A 21796-nucleotide genomic window follows, 5' to 3' on the forward strand; every position below is an offset into this window, starting at 1 on the left:
GTTGAATATTTTAAACAACAAAAGAAGGCAGAACATGCTGGTTTCATATGTTTAGTTTTCAGTACAATGGATATCTGTGCTCACCTTTCATTTTGTGTAGTCTGGTGGTGCAGTATGCTAGATAAATAATTGCAGAACTAAAATGTTTTTTTGGAGCATTAATTTTTTTGTTATGTAGTCTCATTTTAAAATAAAAAAACTAAAACAAAGTTTGTATCTAAAATGAAAAAAAAAAACCTTTCAAATTGTGTTCTTGTACATTGAAGAACATACCAGTTGATCACATCCTGAACAACATCATTTCTGTTTTCAAGAGTGATCTTTTTCAGACACCCGGCCAGGCTCAGAAGACTCAATGTGTTCACAACAGCCTCATCCAGATTCTTTTTTATTTTCACATTATAGTATCTTAATAATATACAAAAAAAGACAACACTTTGTCTGTGTCACAACACAATATTGATACAATGATCTGCATCCACAACATACAGAATGAAATACTAAGATAATGGTTTTACATAATTTCATTAAAATAAACTAATTAGGTATCAGTTTCATTAAAAAGTGACTCAAAATAGCTTTTTTTGTCATAGCTACATCTACAAATGTTTAACTTATTTGGAAGCCATAAAGCATTTTGTTTTAAATTTACAGAAATAAATAATCATAGCTCCAAAGGAAGTTTAATTTTCTTTATTATCCAATAGTGCACATATGCTACTCTTTTATACCTCTGACAGCTGAAATGTAATGTCAGAGTCTGTCATATCCTCAATTACTGTACACAGGTTGTTCGGGCCCAACACTATTGCCTGGAACAACATGGGAGCAAAACACTGCAATCAACTGTCCTGCATAGATATAGCTGTTGCATTTCAAAGCAGAGAGAGAACAAGGAAACAATTACTTAACAAGTAATTTTATTCAAATATAAGCAACAGTGGAACAGTTATTGCCCAGGAAGTACTTAACTGAAGTAGTTTATACCTGCAGCTTCCAGTTATTTCATTTTGTACTTGTTTTCTATATACTGAGTTACAAGTGATATTCTGTTGTTTCTGCTTATATTTGTGTTTGCTGTGCAAACTAGATATTCTGGTAAAAAATGCTTCTTAAAAGACAAAGCTGATTGTCAGGAAGTGTGCTGGGGAAGCAAATTAAATTTGTCTCATACTGACAAGCCCATTGAAAAAGCATTGTGTGTAATACTTCCTCATCACATTTCCTTTCATTAAGGTCTGAAAAGCTTTTCAGAAGCTTTTTTAAAATTTGTGCTGGAATAAATAGTTAGCATGACAAATAATTTAAATAACGTTAGTGTATCAAACAGAATGCATACAATATACAACTAACAAATTAAAAATAGAAAAATGCAAATTATATAAGCTACTAATTTAAGCCTACTTTGATAAAGAGCGCTAGCTATTAAATCATTAGGTAGTATATAATTGCAAGCGAGTAGATTCAATACGTATGGTCACATGTTTCTGGCAATTCCCAGGCAGGCTATAATAAGCTGTCACAGCATTTTTATGGTACATTCTGTAGCTACTGAATTGACCACTGAGATGCTGGGAACCAATGAAGTACAAGAAGTTTGATAACATGCTATTTGTATTCTTTACGTGTTAAATGTAAATATCATATGCAAGTCTTATCTTTTCAATGCTTAAAACATTCAGTACTCAGCTTATCTGCTGGTAAAATGTCTTATGGGATTTTTATGAAACAGAACTCAACACCCAAGTGTAAAAAAGTAATTACTCACACTGTGCATGACAGGAGAGCGTTTGTTCATATTCTGAATCAACAAGCATAGGACTGTTTTTAAAACTAATCTAAATAACTCTCTCATTGGCCCTCCCAAATCCACGGCTCCTTCTGATACACCAGCATCATCTATGAGTTTCACATATATTATTTTATTTTATGGCCCTTAAAGCACCATCCCATTTCGTCTGTTTAGAATAAAGCGAACAACTTCTGCTCTATTAATTCAAGATCTCAGGAATTGTAGGATGTCTTTTACGCTAAAGTAATTGATTAAATGAAAAAAAAGAAAACATGCAATAAGCGGCTGTCCATAATTTGTGTCATACCTTGGGAAGACAAAACAAAAGAAAGTATGGGAGCAAATTTTTTAACGCGTTTCACTTTCAGAATTGAGCATTAATACACTGCAACCATTACATTAATCTTTCCAATCACAAAACAAACAAAATGTTTTCAATACTTCTGAAAAAGACATTTTCACTGGAAAAGATTCATTTAGTTGTTTTGAATAGAACATCATGTTTATGAATACTGTCCTTTCTTACAATGGAAATAATTCATAAAGCTGTTAACACTTACTCAACACTTGAATGCAAGCTTTCTTTATTTCTTCCTGTATTGCTCTACTGAATTGCTCTTCCTCAAAATCACTGAAACAATCAATTTCACTGACAAGGTCCACATAATCTCTACAATTAAAAAAAAAAAAAAGATTAAAAAGTCAGACCACCATACACTGCTGTACTAGAAGCCCCCTTTATTTAAAACTGCAAAGATATATATTTTTTAATTGTAATAATCTTTTAAATTGCATAATGTGAAAAATTACACAATGATGTACATAAAAACAAACATTAAAACCTATGTTACCACTAAAACTCACTGTAATCAAAAAGTAACACTATCTTCAATATCTAAAAGCCACTTGTTACTGTTATTCTAAGTTCAAAGCATTACATACCAGTAAAGTCCACTATAATAAACACTATGATCATCTTCACAACCAAGTTGCATGCAAGTTGGCTGGATCACAAAATTGGTTGCAGTGCTCTGTGATGTAGAACTACAGCCTGGAAGAGAGAGAACTACTTCTGGTGATGACATGTTTCCATGCATCTGATGAGAGCTGGGAGCAGTGCAGTTAACAGTGTGGGAAGCATCATCTTGGTTTCTTTCTTTTGATGCAGTTTCATCACATAAAAAAGCCTCAGCCAATTCAGAGTCTGATTTATTTATTTTTTTTGGCTCCAGCTCATGTGCTTCAAAGCTGATTTCTTTAGTGTCCTTAAAATAAAATGAATAAATACAAATACATATTAAATATAGCCCAACAGTCTTTTATGTAGTCACACAAACAATATCTTAGTACAGTACTTGAAATTAAACAATCACCGTTGTGCATAGAAAAACTAAATGCAAAACAGAAAATCACCTACTGAATCCAAGTCAGAACCCTCGATAATATTATTTTCCGGGGGAATATAAACCGTCTTTGTTCCATAGATGTTATGTAATTTATATACATCCATTGTTTGTGTAGCAGTAGGTTTTGGATGTACAAGCCATAACAAAGTCAAACCTGTAATGACACAAGGTACATAATGTGACACAATATAGCCCCACATATATTCCATGTCAAAAAACATTTTACCTTCTACCATTCAATAATGTTTGAGAAGCTGATTATGAGTATCAAAGATTTCTAATGAATAATGCTTGTTTTGTATGAAGAAAATGAAACAGCAGTTTTAATACAATAAGGGGAGAATAAGATATTGCATTTTAATGCATTTCAGATCATCTTCATTCTGCCATAAAATACGTACACACAGCAAACATTAAGGTTTTGTTATATTATATGAAGAAAATGAAGAAAAGGTTTTTAAAAAATGTACACAAAGCAAAAATGTGGTGTTAGAGTGAGAGAGAGAGTTACCAGGAGACAATATGTTATGATGCTGTGTTTGAAATATAACATATAGTTAAATGTACAACAGTTGTTGGGAGGTTATTGAATCCACCATACAACTATAACTCTTCATAAATTAACCATCTTAAAAAAATAACCACACTGTTTATAAATTAACCATACTGTTTGTAAATTAACCATACTGTTTATAAATGAATCATACTGTTTATAAATTAACTATATTAAAAGAATAACCATATTATTTATAAATTAACCATTCTTTTCGTAAATTAACCATATTCATAAAATTAACTATACTGTTTATAAATTAACCATACTGTTCATAAATTGAGCATATTGTTTGAAAATTAACCAATTAATTATTTCCTGAATAGTGCCTCATATAAGACCATACATTTTACCAGTCTGGTATTTCTTTTTTTATTAAAATAAGTAATAATGTAGCCACAGATGACTAGATTAGTCAATGAATGGAAACAGTGAAGTTAAATGTGAATACAATGACTGAATTGCAGGATTTATTAATAACGAGCATTTTATCTCTGATTATGTTAATTACATTGACTTCTCATGTTAGGCTGTTAAACGGCTGTGAGCCGCCTCCTGGTGTGCCTTCAATACAAATCTTGCTGCTACTACATGAGCATTGTAGCTTAATGCGGAAACTCTGTATTTAGTTTTCATCATAAAATATACTAATCTGAATACTGGCTATTTTTTACGACACATACAGGGATCCTGAAGCTGTATCTCTTTGCTACAGACTTATCATTATGACAATTCTGTCCTAGTTAATTTTATTGAGGATAGTTAGACTATTGGATTTTTTTTTAATATGCATTTATTTTTAGCAGATGCCTAAAAGCATGCACATTCATTTTAAACATAAATCAGTCTTAGTATATTCTAAAGGCTTTAATTTGGAGGAACACAGCAACAGAAAATTAAATGTAACTTAAGCCCTGTTTATACCACATTGATTGAAGCCCAGGAAACATAATAATGCTTCTACTGTTCTACAAAACTGTTTATGACAACACTCCCAAAACACACTTTAACGTACATGCCACACAACCAGAAACACGTTGAAAGCTTCATTATGTTTGCGCACACTTCTGCTCAAAGACCTGTATGGCATACTATATCTGGTATCAGGTCTTTGATAAATTGTCACCTGATGAAATTGGTAGGACATTCAAGGAAATACACACACGATATAACTGGTTAAAATGTAGAGCCCAGTAAGTACGCAGTGTACGCAATGGGGTGTACTCAGACCCCTTTTTCTCCTTACGTATGGAAATGACAGAGGCAGTAGATACTTATCAAACTGGTCAAATGTGCAGAAAAAACCCCCCAGAAAATGGAGGGATACATATGTGGCTGCTCAGTGGTTTAAACCACATAAAGCATTGGTCAATTAAATGAAATGTTAATAAATGTAAAGTATTACATATTGATCAAAATATTGATTGATCTGAATTCAAATATTGAATGTGTGGTACTGAAATAAAACAGGCCCGGTGTCACAGGAAATAAGTTAGCTAGGAATTAAGTTAGCGTGTGTCTTTTTGAGACTTTCTACGCATGAGCAAATCTTAGAAATTAAAGGTGCTCTGTAGAGATTCATCCAAAGTGACAGAACGCCATTTGTATTGTTTTGAGAAACAAAAACAGGTATTGCATTGCAGACAGTAGTTTTTGTTTAAATATGTCGTTATCCTATTTGTCAAAGTATATTGCAAACAGTAATTTTTGTTTGAATATGTTGTTATCTTATTTGTCAAAGTATACTGCAGACAGTATTTTTTGTTTAAAAATGTGACATTTATCGTAATTTATATTCACTTTTAATTTGTATTATAAGTACATTTTATCTTCAGGAAATTGCTCGCTGTATTTTAGTTTGTTTTAACATAAATAAATATTTTAAAAATATTATTTTGTCAGTATAATTTATGTCTATGTATAGTTAAAATCACTACTTGCCAAATGTGTATTTCCTTTCAAAAATGTCATTTCTGGACATGTCATATTCTGTCCAGCAAATAAGTGTTTATGTAGGCTTACTTTAACAGTTATATTCGTTTCATGGTAAATTGCTTGGTGACTTTGAACCTTTTCAATAAATTGAGTGGGCACAAACACTTTTCTTCATGTAGAGAATAATGTTTTTGACATTGTAATCAAGTCTACGTGGGGTATCTCTGAACCTGTTAATATAGAAAATGTACATGTTTTTACTGGAAGATGGTGTTTTAAGGTGTATATATAAGTTGAGAAATGCACAAAACGATTGGCTTCCTATACATACCGTCCTAAAGTGCAGTTCCATTATTTATATGAACATCTGTAATCCTAGTTGATACGATGGTTGTACTTGCACAGCACCAAATACTGTATTAATAATTCAGATAGCTTTCTAATTCAATATAGTTATCGTTACTCACTTAGAGTTGTAGGAGTAGTCATTGTTAGAGCTCAGGTAGGCGATGCTGGGGATCAGTGAATATAAAGTCGGAATACTTACGGGGTTTGCAGAGGGTGTCCAATTCACGAGTTATACTTTTTTACTTGCAGATATTTATGTGGCATCATATATATATATATATATATATATATATATATATATATATATATATATATATATATATATACACACACACTGGTACGCTGATACACACACACGTTTTTGGTCATATACATTTTAATAGTAAGAAGCAAAAATGCCTGTTCTCAATAATTTAAACAACATGGAATCATCCTTTGACTGTGTTACAATAAGCTATTAGTGAAATTTCTTTCATACTTATTAAATATTATATTTTTCATTCTTTTTGAAAATGCATGAACGTGTACTTATTTGAGGCTAATTAAACTATACCTTTCATGTAAAATGAATGATGGTGTACTAAAGGTAAGATTTATGGAATTATTTTATTAGCTACAATCATTGTAAGATTAGTTTTGTGTCAGTAAGGGTCTGACTTGGCCTACAATGGTCTTAAAGATTGCTCTTTCAATTGACAATATGTTCTTCATAGAAAATAATTTTTTGAGACAGGTCTACTGCTGTTTTTGGTTTATGAAACTTGGTGAGATAACCTCCTGTATGGATAACATAGATTACTTTGCCCAAGTGCAGTGGCAGGGTGCACTAGTCAACTTCCTCATGTAAGAGGTTACAAATTAAATAAAATGACCCATTTAGACTGCTGCACTCAGACAGATTCTGGCTGTTGGTCTGGCAAACCATGTAACACATATTGAGGAGTGCTGTAACTTGAATTAGTAATATACCTGCAATGCTGCATGATATATGGGATCCAATTTTCTTAATGTTAATGGCTAGCAAACCAATAGACACTGTAACCATAATCAATTTGTGGTAGAAATATACAAGCAATTAGCCTTTTTTTTGTAACAACCAGTACTGTATTGCATCAGTCAGTGTTGCATCAGCCAATCCACAGTCTGTCAGCTCGACTGGAACTCAGAAGCTTTCAACACAAGAGACACACTGATAGTTCAGTGATAGTGCTCCATTCAGATATCTGGCACTATACAGATAAACTATAAGCAACTCTGACAAGTAAAAAGCTACCCCCCCCCCTTTTATGTACAGCTATGGCCAAAAGTTTTGCATCACCTAGAATTTTAGGATTGTTATATAATTTAAAAAAACGCAAAAAAAGCTAAACTATATGGACATAATTTAGATCTTTTATTTAACATCATGTTATCAAATAACCTACAGATTGATATGCATTTCATGTTAGATTTTGAAATGTCACATTTTTTAATTTGTCAGTTTTTCATTAAGTATATGGATAACTGCAAAGCAGTTTGTAATTCAATATGTTAACATAACATTATCCAGCAGGTTTCATTCGACTTTATGAAGTAAAATGTGTTAATTCTATAGGGCGGTGCAAAACTTTTGGCCATAGCTGTATGTGATCCTTTATGCATATTTTCAGGAGTATTTTCATAAAAAATTCTCAGCGGAAGGTTACCCAACAAATCATTTGAGGCAAATTTAGGTTTGAAATGTGTTATTTAAAAAAAATAAAAAATAAATGAGAAAAATGTTTTTCTAATAGTGATAGTGCCCCCTCGATGAAGGCTCTACCATGTGGTAGTTGACCTTCACTTTCCTTAGCTCCCTTAACTTCGGTTTGGGATGCATAACTCCTGTTATGGTCAACTAACACATGGTAGTAAAGGATCTAGAATTATCTTTCAAACTATTTTTAATCTCCAAATCAATCTGCCAGTAAATATGTAAATATTCTGAATGCTTTAAATTATGTAGATTGAAGGCAGCTCAGATAAAAGCAGTTCAGTAGGATGGTTTGCCGAAAAGGGATTTTTTTTTCACATATTCCAGCAGCTACCCGTTCACTCAAACATGATTAAACTACTTACGAATAGACCCCTAATAGGCGCTGCTAATGGGTTCACTTACTGAGTGGGTAATACAATGCAAAGAATAAGTAATGAAATAGCAAACATAGTTCAATATCAGAGAATGTATTAATCTATTTTATAGACAACATGGTAATTATTAGTGCTGGGATGAACACAGGATTTTCATGTTCGGATATTCGCTCATAATTTAAATATTCGCTCAGATATTCGTTTGTTTTCCAAAAAGTAATAAAAGCCATTATATTGCTCTGAACGCAGGCAGAGACAGCATAGCAGCAAGAGCAGGGGGCGTGGCCCCTCTGTGTGTGCCTTTATTTTACAGTAAGACCTTACAATATGTAACACGCTAAAATAGAAAAATATTCCAGGAGTAAAGAATAAGTTGTGTAGGACTTACTTTACCCCAGTGAATTAACTACAAAGCAAATGATGTCAAATAGAAGTTCAAGTTAAACATTGTTTTGTTTATTCCTGAAACAAATAGTACATAAAGTTGACAATGCATTTTATTCATTTTTAAAAAAAAAAAAAAAAATTTCTTGCCTTTGTCGTTTCTTCACAGTAAACAATGGCCATCGACACGTTTTCATAAAGTACAGTAACAACATGAAGTTTATTTGTGACTTTTTGTAGATGAACAAGCAAATGAAAACTGAAATTTAACTTTATAAACACTTCAAATAAAACAAATGTGGAAATGGCATTGTATAGTGAAGGGGAAAAAAGTCACAGTTTTGGTTCTTGTTTATTACACTCCTGTGGCAAAGTGGTTGATTGTGTACAGGTGTGGGAGTGATGCAATGCGTAATTAAGCAGAAATAGAGGTTTGTAATCCGGCAATACATAAAATTTTGTACTGCATGGAGTAAATAACAACAGGGTTGCAGTCCCCAAAAATAAACACAAATATCCATCCCACAATGTACAAACACGGTCAACAGTCATGTAGTAGTGCTCATGCTGGGTGATACAGGTTTATAAGTGACAGTAGTGCAGTGCTGTTCCGGGTTTCTAATAATCATAGACAAGTTAATTACAGACAAAAAAACAAAACACTTACCATACGTCTTATCACTGGGTCTCTCACAGATCCTTTCAGGTTCAATAACACAAACCAAAGCAAAGGAACAGATTGCGTCTCTCCGTCCCCTTTTATGCCGTCACACATGACCCCTTGGTAAACGAGTGCAGCCGCCCCTCCAATCTGTGACTGCCACATCGTTCCGGGTCGATGAGTTAATGCACCAGAGTTCTACCCCCTTTCTAGCCTTTCTAGACTTCCCTTGAACCCTGGGAAATAATTGTTGGGCCAGCCCATCCAGGGAACTCTGTTCTTGCTGCTTAGCGCCCTCACAGGTTGGGAGGGAGATTTACTACCAAGAATCATTGTATTTCTGTCACAATTTCATATAACAGAATGTCACAACAATATATAATTTCACTGTCATGCTCGTGGAACCATTTCTGGACAATCCTAGACTTGTGGCACAGGGCATTATCCTGCTGAAAAAATCCATTAGCAGTGTATTGTGCAAGGTATATTTGTATTTTGACTAGTTTAAATTGTGATAATTGAATACCTTGTTTTGAATTCAAATCATGTAGAACCCGACCCTTATTGAAATAATTAGAATAGACCATGTTTCTAGTGAATACAAAGTAACAGTTTTATTAAAAAATAAAACTAAATAAAGGAAAAATTAAAGGTGCAACAATTAAGCTAAGATAACACAGAAAGGAAGAATTAACTAAACTAAACAGTACAGAAAATAAGGTTCAAACAACAACACCCCACTCCCGCTGGTTGATTAGCGATTAGCGATTCAACACAATCTATGGGAGATTCCCTTAAGGTAACAATTGCATTCCTGACAGCTATTTAAGATGAAGGTTAGTCTTAACAGGGGTATCATTAGTAACACAAATATTCACTTTTGTTAATATTTCATAATCAAAATATTGTTAAATCAGTCTCATATATATAGTTTCGGTTCAGAAAACAATTCTCACTCTTGCGAGGTAAAGACGATCTTTGCGTCCAGACAACCTATCAAGAATGATCTATTATCAAGACAGCTAAACTTGGATTCTAGCTTCTAAACACAGAATGATAACTGCCTTATGAAACTCACATCAATTTGTATAAATCACATACAAAAAAATACTATAGTGTTCATTAACTGACAGCATGAATTGAAAGCAATGATACTTTTCTTACATTCCACTTAAAAGAAAACATTAATTTTACTTTAAGGTCTGCTTATTCCCGAGTTCATAAGACTACTCGTTGAATGCTTAACGGACTTGCGCTGCCTCCTCCAGCTGTTCCATGTCTTCAACAATCCAGGTGCTCAAAGCTTATCTGCCATCAAGGTCAGTTAGATTCCGGGGTCTGCCTTCCTCGCGTTTCGTCTCCACTTCAGGGTATGAAATAAATGTCTTTGCAAAGAACTAAGAGTCATTAACTGTTTAAATATTCCACTGACACATCAATTCCTCTACCAATATGTGCACTCTTCGTTCAGTTATGTCTGGGATATTCCACCGCAAACTCTGGTTACTGCTAGCTCAGTAAATTGAGTATATACTTCAATTTGTGTCGACTTCAAATGGTTATCCAACTCTCTCTCCGGTGATCAAGCGGGCCTAAGTTAGACGAATACTTTAGGGGTTTAGATGTCTCACGCAGCGGACTCCCACACTAAGGCAAACAATAGAATAGTTATCTTGTATGAGAGTGTCCAAAAACGGTATCTCTGTCCCAGCTGATCGCAGGCTGGATCTCCAGGTTATCACAGTTCAAAGACTGGTTTGTGTATTGGAGCCTTGGATTTTGTGTCAGGAGCGTTGTTTCAATGTCGCGCTCATACTTTTGTAGGTCTCATTCTACCCCTGTGATTGGATAGTTGGGTTAATTTGGGCAGTGCCTGAGCCCACGTGAAGTGTTTTTCATTGGTTGTTCTCATACCGACAAGGTGCCTTGTTCTCCATTAGTCCGCTATTCTGCCCCCTGTCGGCTAGATTTATGACATAGACTGGTTCTTGTCTTAAGTGTGAACTGTTGACTTGTGGCGCAGAGTGAGTCAGCAGTGATCATGAAGATAAGCCACGTGTCCAATATTTAGTTTACGACTCTTTTTAAAAGCATTCTTTGTCAGTGGGGGAGTTGGAGACCAGAAAACAAGAAGACACAGAGAATGGTTTAAGACCCCCTCTTGTATATTCCAATTCTGTTACTTTCATGCACAGAATGATATGATGGCCCCCCCTTGTCACTACAGCAGATGGATACACTGCTGCCATGAAGGGATGCACCTGATTGGCAATGATGTTCAGATATCCTGTGGCATTCAAATATTGCTCCACTTTTATCAAGGGGCCCAAAGTGTGCCATGAAAACACACCTCACACCATCACACCACCAACACCAGCCTGCAATGCTGACACATCAGCGTGAAACAGCAGGAACTGGGATTCATCAGACCAGGCAATGTTTTTCCAATCCTCCAGTGTCCAGTGTTTTCGTTCCTTAGCCCATTGCAACCAGAGTTTCTTGTGTTTTGCTGAAAGAAGTGGAACTCTGTTAGGTCGTCGGCTGCAATACCCCATTTGTGTCAAGGTACGAAGAGTTGTGCATTCTTTTATGGGTCTTTCGGGACACCAGTGTTGTACTGGACTGTCAGTTGACTAACTGTAGCCCATCTGTTGCTCTGCACAATTCGTGTCAGCCTCCTTTGGCCTCTTTCATCAAGGAGCCGTTTTTGACCACTGGCCTGCCGTTGGCTGGATGTCCTTTGGGTGATGGACCATCCTTTATACACACAGGAAACTGCTTAGTGTGAAAAACCCAGCAGCGTTGCAGTTCTTGACACCCTCAAACTGACGCGCCTGGCACCTACTACAATACCCCGTTCAAAGGCACTTGCCCATTTACCCTCTGAATGGCACACATACACAATCCATGTCTCAGTTGTGTCAAGGCTTAAAAGTCCTTCTTAACCTGTCTCCCCTTCATCTACACTGATTGAAGTGGATTTAACAGGTCACATCAATAAGGGATCATAGCTTTCACCTAGATTCACCTTGTCAGTCTATTTCATGGAAAGAACAGGTTTTCCTAATGTTTTGTACACTCAGTGTATATGCCATGCTTCAAACAAAAGTTATCACTATTACAACACATTTATTTAAAAAAGATATATAAATGATGGACATTGAGAAAATGTTTTTGGTTTCTTTTTAATCATTCAGTCATTCTTCCTTGACCATGACACGCTGGAGTGACTATGACTGAAGCATATGCACTTAATCACCTAATTAGTGAGACAGTTGATTGGACACTGGATATGGAATGATTTCAGCTGTTGAATTGCAAGCTTGAATGAAAGTAATATAGAAAATCACAGAAAAAAACAACAATATGTCACATCTGAAAAGAGAGCAGCTCCTTCATGCAATCGGCATGTTGGAGGCTGGACTATAGCAGCGTACTGTGGCTTGCCGTCTTGGGTGCTCACAGCCAACAATTTCAAACCTGGTGAGACGGTATAACCAGACACACTCTGTCAATGACAGGCCATGACCTGGGAGACCAAGAGTCACAACACCTACCCAAGATCGACAGATCATTTTGCTGCATCTTCGTGATGTAAATTGTTAATCAGTATAATATATATATATATATTTTGCATGTTAAAAAGCAGTCAAAAAAAAAAATATTGCCAAATACAGATGCCACTAAAATCATTGATGGAAACGGTCTTCACTATTGAAGTTAATAAACAATTATTTAATTTTAGAAGAAGTTTTAAATAATTGATATACGTGTAAGTTTAAAAGTGGTACTGATGCATTAACAGTTCATAAATCTTTGATCTCTTTATATCACAAGATCAGCATTTTTCTTCTGTTCAAAGTAAGATTGTACCAAAGGACTTTATTCATCCTTTAGGGTTTCCACTGCAGGACAGATTTAGTTAACTTTCCATTTCTTGGTAAAGAATGGCAGTGTTGGAAGGATAGAAGGTCGATAGGATGATCAGTCAAGCGTTAGCATGTTCAAACTTGCTTCCAATGCGCAAGCATGCAGAAACATACAATCATTACAGCTGAAAGCTCTCACTTTAAAACTACAATGTATACTTATCAATGCCAGTTTAAGGTATGGTGTGTGCTATTTAATGTGATTTATACCCAGAAGTGATCTTCAAAAATAAAGAATATTTATTTCTCGATCACAAAAAAGCCATAGCACTCCAATACTAATGGCAGTATATATTATTTAAAGCTGTTTTCAATATTTAATGCATTTTCTTGTGATGACTCATGTGTGCACTCTCTCCGGAAAGACACTGTTGTTCAAGTTTTGAAAGCAATTTACGACATGGCACAATTTATCAATATTTTTACTTCCTGAGTATGTGCTAACATCTACATTTACCCAATGTAATTGCATCCAACTGCCATTTGTTTGGAATAAAGAAAGATTGGAGATATAGTTCTGTGTAAGTTTATTGACCATAGCTGTGCACCTGTAATCCTAAATGGCAACCTGACCAGTATACAGTGGTAGGAAACCAATTTCTACATGAGAGCAAAGTCCAAAAGCCTGCATATAAAATGTGTTAACTCTGTCTTGCCCCAAGTACTATCAGTGGAAGAATCCACTGACATATCCCGCAGAATAAAACTAAATAATGTGTGTGTGTCCTTCAAAAATCAGTTTTTCATTTTGCAACTTTAAAGATTTTTTTTTCTCATAAATCTTCACTACATTTATTTTTTTGTTATATATTAATTAATCTGCACTTTCTGCATTTTAGCCTTGATATTCTGTAAAATACACACACACACACACACACACACACACACACACACACACACACTCACATAGATATATATACACACACACACACACACACACACACACATACACACACACACCATATTACTTCAATTTGGCGCCGCTGTGTTTATTTTAAATTGATCAAAATGACTGCAACCCTTAAACAAGGGCAGCCTTTATTAATAATACTATGTTTTAGAAATGCTGCAATATTTTATTACACGATATAAGGCATTTTAGAAGTGGCGCCGTGATAGGCTCTGATCTGCAGCACTATAAACTCTTGTGTGTTTTTGGGGCTTAAATACAGAACATTTACTGACAGTTAACGAGAGCCTATTAGATGGAAGTTGGGAGGTCAGGGGAGTACTGTACCAGCGAATCAGGAGTGTGTATTGGTTGCTATGGGGCAGGCCAAGAAGAGGAGAGAGAATGGTAGTTGAGTGTGATGCAATTGTTTTTCTTAAAGAAAAATATTACCTCTGAATATCGGTTTGATTTCTGTTAAAACTAAAATATATCCTACTTGGTTATTATTTTTATCTCACTTTAATTTACCTGCTTGTTTGTTGTTTCCCTGTAAGAGAAACCGAAACTAAATTTTCTCATAGATGGTAAGCAAGTTGTTTTTTTTTATATTGTAACAGTGGGTGTCACAGCTGCCAGGCAGGAACTTTTCCCTGATCGCTGGGCTGGGGGAATTCCCCCTGCAGCTGCCAGGCAGGGACTTTCCTGGATCCCTGGGCTCAGGAGTTTCCCCACAATTGCCAGGCAGGGACTTTCCTGGATCCCTGGGCTGGGAAGTTTCCTCACAGCTCCTGGGCAGGGACTTTCCCAGATCCCTGGGCTGGGCAGTTTCCCCACAGCTGCCAGGCAAGTACTTTCCCAGCTGATGAAGTATCCGCTATGGATTGGCTGAAATGGGCACTGCCTCCCTCTGGCTCCCCTGTAATAGGGGCTGGGAGCTAGACATCGGGGTTTGCCTGGAGAAAAGAGACTGAGACTCGGAAATTGTTTAAACTTGTTATTTTGGTCAGTGTTTTGTGTACGAAACAAAGCCAAGTGTTGTACTTCAAGAAGCTCTGTTTTGTCTCCTCGTGCAATATATATATATATATATATATATATATATATATATATATTATATATATATATATAATTACATTGAATAAGTCCTGACTCATATTAAGGTTAACTTATTTTTTGTTTTTGTGATTTGGGTGATGTTCTTTTATAGAAACCGGTCGAAAACCTATCGCCAATCTCTCACTGGCTGTTTCGAGATTTAAGGAGCTCAAATTCAAAAGTGGTAGGTTCCACTCCTGTTCTATTTGTCCGTCGGTAACAAAAGAGGGAACGATACAAGAGTCTGCTTGAGACGACACCTGATTTTCCGTCTCTTCCTGCCGACTCGTCATTTATCAAGTAGAACCCACAGACGCTCTGATATGATATTTTATTTTAAGCTAAGTGTGTGTACATTAGTTTGTATTACATGCTGGATTGAGGCTGCAGTCTCTTTGGGGGCGTCACATGTACATAGCCAGAGTTGCGTGTTTCTTTATTTATTTTTTGAGCAGGGGTAGAAAAAAAATACCTTTACGTTTCTTTATTGAGAGCGGTGTTTATTCGAGGGCAGCGTCATTTTTCGACTATGGACTTACTCCGTAATTAAGTTTCATTGCACCATATATTGGTTTTTTATTGGATCCAAAAAACTAAAATCATATATATATATATATATATATATATATATAGATATATATAGTATATATATATAATATATATATATATATACTAGGAATAAGTTTACCATTGGTGTAGATTTAAGATATAGTGTATAGTATTGACTCATTTTGGTTTCAGATACTTAATTTGTTAATTCTCAAATTATTATTAGGTAAACTTTGTGTAGATAAGTCAGGCCACACCACAATGGGACATAGCTGCACTTTTCTGACACAACTAACTAGCCTGTAACAGCCCTGGGTGCTTGAGTCATATAATGAGCCAAAGATATCAGACAGGTAGTGTAATAATAAAAACAGGCAGGAAGGAGACTTTGTCAGTTAAAAAATAATAGTAGTATCGATTTTAGTTCTTCTCCCCTTTTTACTATAAGTCATATTTTCAAAGCGTTTCAATCCTTTCTTTTAAATCCTATTTTTTAAAGCAGAAAGTTTTTTGTTCATGTTATAAAATGAGAGACAAACACCTTTGCGAGTGCTTGAGAGCAGGGGTGGCGGCACACTTGGGCCTGAGGGGGTCCACCAATTTTGCTCATGGGCCCACCCAGTTATGAAGCAATTGGCAATTAAAAACATTTCATACCAAACCATATCAGAATGTAATACGCTACGGCAAGTCTAGCTCATCCTTGTGGTTAAAAAAATATATATCCGTCCCACCCACCCCAGTACCATTGTCATGGTTATGAAATGGAACCAGCATAAAATATTTTTGAGCTAGTTTTTCCTTTAAGTCTGTATTTCAAATAGGTTTATTTGTAGCTTTTATTGTTGTGGACTATCACTGTCGATGTTGTTCTGTGTTTATTCATTTTTAAAAAGGGGAACTCAGGAAAGAACAGAAGGCAACATTGTGACTGAAACCCTTTACAGCATGTTGATGCAGAGTCGTTATCAGTATGAGATGAGATGTTGGTGTGGTTAATTATGCGTACCATGTGAAAGATTTCTGGGAGCGTGTCTAGATACATACATACATTTTTTTTATTGTTTTAACTGGCGAAGTGAGCGAGTGTCAGGCATTGCAAAATAAAGCGGCAGGGGTAGTGCTATAAACACACATGCTATGGTTTGACTGTGAGATTGCACTGTGTCTACAAATTCTGGACAAATGCCATCCCAGAGGCATTAAGCCCTGGACCGGGACTTGATCTTTACATTTCGGGACTGTCCCGCCCAATTAGTGACAGGTGGTCACCCTAAAGCAACGAGATTGTGCAGCTGCTGTTTAGTTATTTTTTTTACGTTTGCAATTAGCTATCTAATTACCTACACAGGGCAGCAGTGTGGAGTACTGGTTAGGGCTCTGGACTCCTAATTGGATAGTTGTGGGTTCAATCCCAGGTGGTGGGGGGGCACTGCTGTTGTACCCTTGAGCAAGGTACTTTGTCTAGATTGATCCAGCAAAAACCCAATTGGTAATTATATGTAAAAAATAATGTGATATCTTGTAACTATTGTAAGTCACCCTGGATAAGGACGTCTGCTAAGAAATATAATAATACTGAACGTTTAGCCAATTTTGCAGAAAACCGTAGCTATATTGGTGTCTTACGCAACATTTTATAAAAATGACCGACGAATCAACAGATGCGCCAGTAATGTATGTACCTACATTTAATTTTATCAACTCAGTTGACTGATGCAGCTGAGATGTAGGCCTACTGACACATAACTGACACTTTTCTAAAGCTCAAAGGGAAGTATTGACTATGAGAGCTTTTTCAATTTAAGCTCACTTTGGGAAGTCGAATACACATTTGAGAGCTTTTGTCGCCATTACGTCATTACGTCGTTACAAACGGCTTGTCCGTGAAAATTTGGGGCCCAGCCAGAAATTAAATCCTGCAGAAGGATATTTAGATGTAATACAAATTACCTGAGTAATCTATAGGAAGTCCCCCAAGCATTGTAAACCTAAAACTGAAGCAAAAAAACAACAACAAAAAAACCTAAAAACAATCGCTCCAGCTTTAAAAAGACGCTATCCTGTATTCCCCTAGCCTGCAGTCCACCTGGCTCAAGAATAGCAGATATAGGTCTTAAAACTGTCAGAAGTCTTTTCCTGCTAATCAAAAGCACTGTTGAAAGTATTGAAGCTGAGGTCTCAGCCTTAGAACGTACAATATGCTACAAATCCACTCGCATCCTACAGGCCTTAGTTCAGATGCACTGCCGATTACACCCAGCGCCCCCCAGCTGCAGTCCTCCAAACTGTCCTAATGAGTAACCAAGTTTCCAGCGGCTATATTCTTTTTTCGTTGACACGTTAGAACAAAATCATTGAAAGAACAGAAATCTAGTTTTGCTTCTGATAGTCTGTCATGAAATAGTTGAAAACAGTATCAGAATCCTGTAGTGATCTGTCCTGGAAGATATCCGTTTTTGTAGGAAATTACTTCTAGGGTTAGTATATAGATTTGTTCTGCTAAGTCTAAATTGAAAGGAAAAGAAGATCTGGATGTTTCCTTTTTTGTTGAGCAGTGGTACTATGGACAAGCTCATACTAGACAATAATTGCCTTAAGTTTTGGGACATTTATTATCCACTGATAGACTTTAGAATCTACACCAACACATCAACACTGCCGAAGCTGGTTGTTATTTCAATATGTGGGCTAAATGTCTTCATTCGTGGGGAGGAATCTCTTTTTTTATGGCAGTGACTAATCTTCCCCTGTTGATTTAAAATTTTATAAACATGCCTCTTCAGCCTTAGACTTTGATGGACAATACACAAAGAAATGGTTTGCCAAACTCTGGCTGCCCCGGTTTAATCAGTAATTTCTGTGTTCTTTTCAAATTCAAATGTAATCCAGTTCTCTTAGCAGTTGTCCTGTAGGACAACGACAAGTCATCTGTACGCTGTTCAGTTCCTCTGTGACTAGCCATCAATGGATAATGCTTGCTTTCTTTCAGAAACGTAAGTGTCAGTTAAAGGTAACCACAATCAATTCTCATTAAAACAAACTTGGATTAAACACATTTTCTGATGCTACATTGTTTTTTTTGCATGGACAAATTGAGCAGTCACTTATTGTAAATTACTTCTTATAATACAAATTAACTTAACACATTTCCTGTTTGTGCTAATTATTTTGGAACCTCCAAGGGAAGACAATTTTGAATTAAACAAATTGTCCTAGTTGGAACAGATGATTGTAAGGATATTGGAGAATATATTAACTTGTATCCAGATTAGCACCACCATACTGTATTTTAGTGCTGCTTTGGCACTACTAATCCTATGATGCATTTCGAGTTGCCGTAGACAGAGTTTTTGAGTTGCCGTAGACAGAGTTTTTGAGTTGCCATAGTGCTCACGCATCAATGCCATTTCTATGAAGCAGCGCAAAAAGTTCCACAAGAAAAAGAAAGATGTTGCTGCATATTTCAACATTCCTGCGAATGTTTAGTCAACCATTGTCAAAAGCTGGGATTCAACAATACAGACCAATTTGCTCAAAACCCTGATGTTGAGGATGCCTTGCTTTTATAAGTTCAAAATACCAGTGATCAGAATAGGACATGCAAATTTTAAGTGAAGTTCATTTGCAATATATACTTTTTAACAGTTCACTTACATCTGTATTTTCAATGACATGCACTGTACTTTTAAATTGTGATTTGTACTATAATTGAAATTTAATTTCAGCAAAGCTCTGCCCTTTTTAAATTGGCAGGGATGGGGTTAATTTCCCCTACCTGCCTGGGTTTATTATGTTCAAGTGGCTGGGGTTGATTAGTTGATTAGGTTAATTAACGATCAATCAGTGCCCAGCCACCTGATATAAAAGGAGGACTCTGCTTCTCATTTGGGAGGAGGGAGCTGAGGAAGCAGGTTGGTGTTTTGTTGGTTGTGATTTTTCAATTTTCTAGATCCAGTGAAGGCATTGCCCAGCCTGGAACCCTTTATTTTGTACATTTTGTTTTTTTGTCTTTCTTTTTGTGTTTCAATCCCTTTGTTTTGGCCCTTGTGCCTTTTTATTTTTGTATCTATTTATAATAAAAGTATATTTTTTTCGAACTGCAGTCTGTCTCTGGGCCTCTATCCACTCACCAGCCTGCCACATTTGGTGTCAGCAGTGGGATAGTGCCACCTAGAGGCTCAGAGCAATATATTTTTTTTTTGGAATTTTTGGGATAATTTGTTTTTTTTTTTTGACAAAAAAAAAATGGGAAAGAAGAGCAGACAGTGGCAAAGGCAGGACAAACAGCAGCAGCTGAAGAAATGTAAGCTGCTGCAGCCACTGCTGGAGGACCCGGCCAGCCTCTTCCCTTGGTGTTCCTGGTGCGGGAAGGAGGACCACCATTGGCAGTCCTGCCCAGATGTGCCACTGGCAAACTGGTGTGGCCAGTGTGAGGAGGACGGCCACAACTGGGCAGGATGCCCCTACAACCAGGCCCAGGAAGAGGTGCAGTATTCACCCTGGGCATCAGGGGCCACCCCACTACCTCCAGCACCACCACCTTCACCACTGTCCCAGGAGATCTGGGACTGGTTGATGCACCCTGAGGCAGACCTCGTCCATGATCTCCCCATAGTTATCAACATGCTGTGGCGTCGAGATGGGGAGAGGTGGGAACAGTGGGAGGAACAACACCACCCAGCGTCCTTCCCAGAGGTTGCCCTCCTGGTGGTTAATTACCTGGCGGTAGACATGGGAGATGCCCCGTTCACTCCAATAGAGGGGTGAGCTGCCTTCCCGAGAACCAGAGAGGGAGGAGGAGCTGCCTTCTCGAGAGCCAGAGAGGAGGAGCTGCCGCCGCCGCTCCCAGAGCCAGAGAGGAGGAGCTGCCGCCGCCGCTCCCAGAGCCAGAGAGGAGGAGCTGCCGCCGCCGCTCCCAGAGCCAGAGAGGAGGAGCTGCCGCCGCTGCTCCCAGAGCCAGAGAGGGAGGAGCTGCCGCCACTCCCAGAGCCAGAGAGGGAGGAGCTGCCGCCGCTCTCAGAGCCAGAGAGGGAGGAGCTGCCGCCGCTCCCAGAGCCAGAGAGGGAGGAGCTATGGCCCAAGGATGCCTGTCTTGCACCGCCCAGGGATGACACATTCACATCGCCTGAGGTTGCCTGCTGCTTCGCATCGCCTGGAGTTGCCTGCTGCTCCCCATCACTTGGGACTGCTGGTGTCTCCTTTTTGTTTTCTAGGGTTGCCGAGGGTCTGCTGCCGTCGCCGCCTCCGCCACTAGAGGGAGCTGGGTCGCCACCTCCGCCACTAGAGGGAGCCGGGCCGCTGTCTCCATACTACCTTGGAGATCCGGGGCCCCCTCAACCAAAGAAGGCTTGGGGGCTCTGACATCAACCCCGCCCACCACCACCCACCAAAACAGCCCACCCAAGGGACATAATTGGACTCTTGGGTTAGGGTGGGGGGAAGGGTCGAGTTGGCAGATTGCGGCCGGTGTACGTTGTACATGGGGGGAGGTGTGTGGCAGGGATGGGGTTAATTTCCCCTACCTGCCTGGGTTTATTATGTTCAGGTGGCTGGGGTTGATTAGGTTAATTAACGATCAATCAGCGCCCAACCACCTGACATAAAAGGAGGCCTCTGCTTCTCATTTGGGAGGAGGGAGCTGAGGAATCAGGTTGGTGTTTTGTTGGTTGTGATTTTTCAATTTTCTAGATCCAGTGAAGGCATTGCCCAGCCTGGAAACCTTGATTTTGTACATTTTGTTTTTTTGTCTGTCTTTGTGTTTCAATCCCTTTGTTTTGGCCCTTGTGCCTTTGTTTTTGTGTCTTTATAATAAAAGTATATTTTTTTTGAACTGCAGTCTGTCTCTGGGCCTCTATCCACTCGCCAGCCTGCCACACAGTGTTACAGTAACTTCAATAAAAACTGACAGTATGCATTTGGCTTAGACTCCTGATAATAAGAAAAAACTGACATTTTTTTTGCTGGTCTCTTGAAATTCAAATAAATGAGAGCTGACTGTATTTAATTGCATGCTCTTACTTACCAGGATGTTTGGTTAACAGAAAGATTAACCTTATTTATGGTATATACAGTACTGACAGGACAGAGGCCCTGCACATCAAAATATATTTAGAGCTTCTGATTTTCAGCTTTAACCAATA

General features: G+C 37.5%; 1 pseudogene; it reads left to right on the forward strand.

Moving 5' to 3' along the window:
* The window catches only part of LOC121325281, a 54202-nt pseudogene that overhangs the window by 13908 nt on the left and 18498 nt on the right, over positions 1–21796 (forward strand).

Source organism: Polyodon spathula, chromosome 1, assembly GCF_017654505.1.
Source record: "Polyodon spathula isolate WHYD16114869_AA chromosome 1, ASM1765450v1, whole genome shotgun sequence".
In the NCBI taxonomy this organism is placed as follows: Eukaryota; Metazoa; Chordata; class Actinopteri; order Acipenseriformes; family Polyodontidae; genus Polyodon; species Polyodon spathula.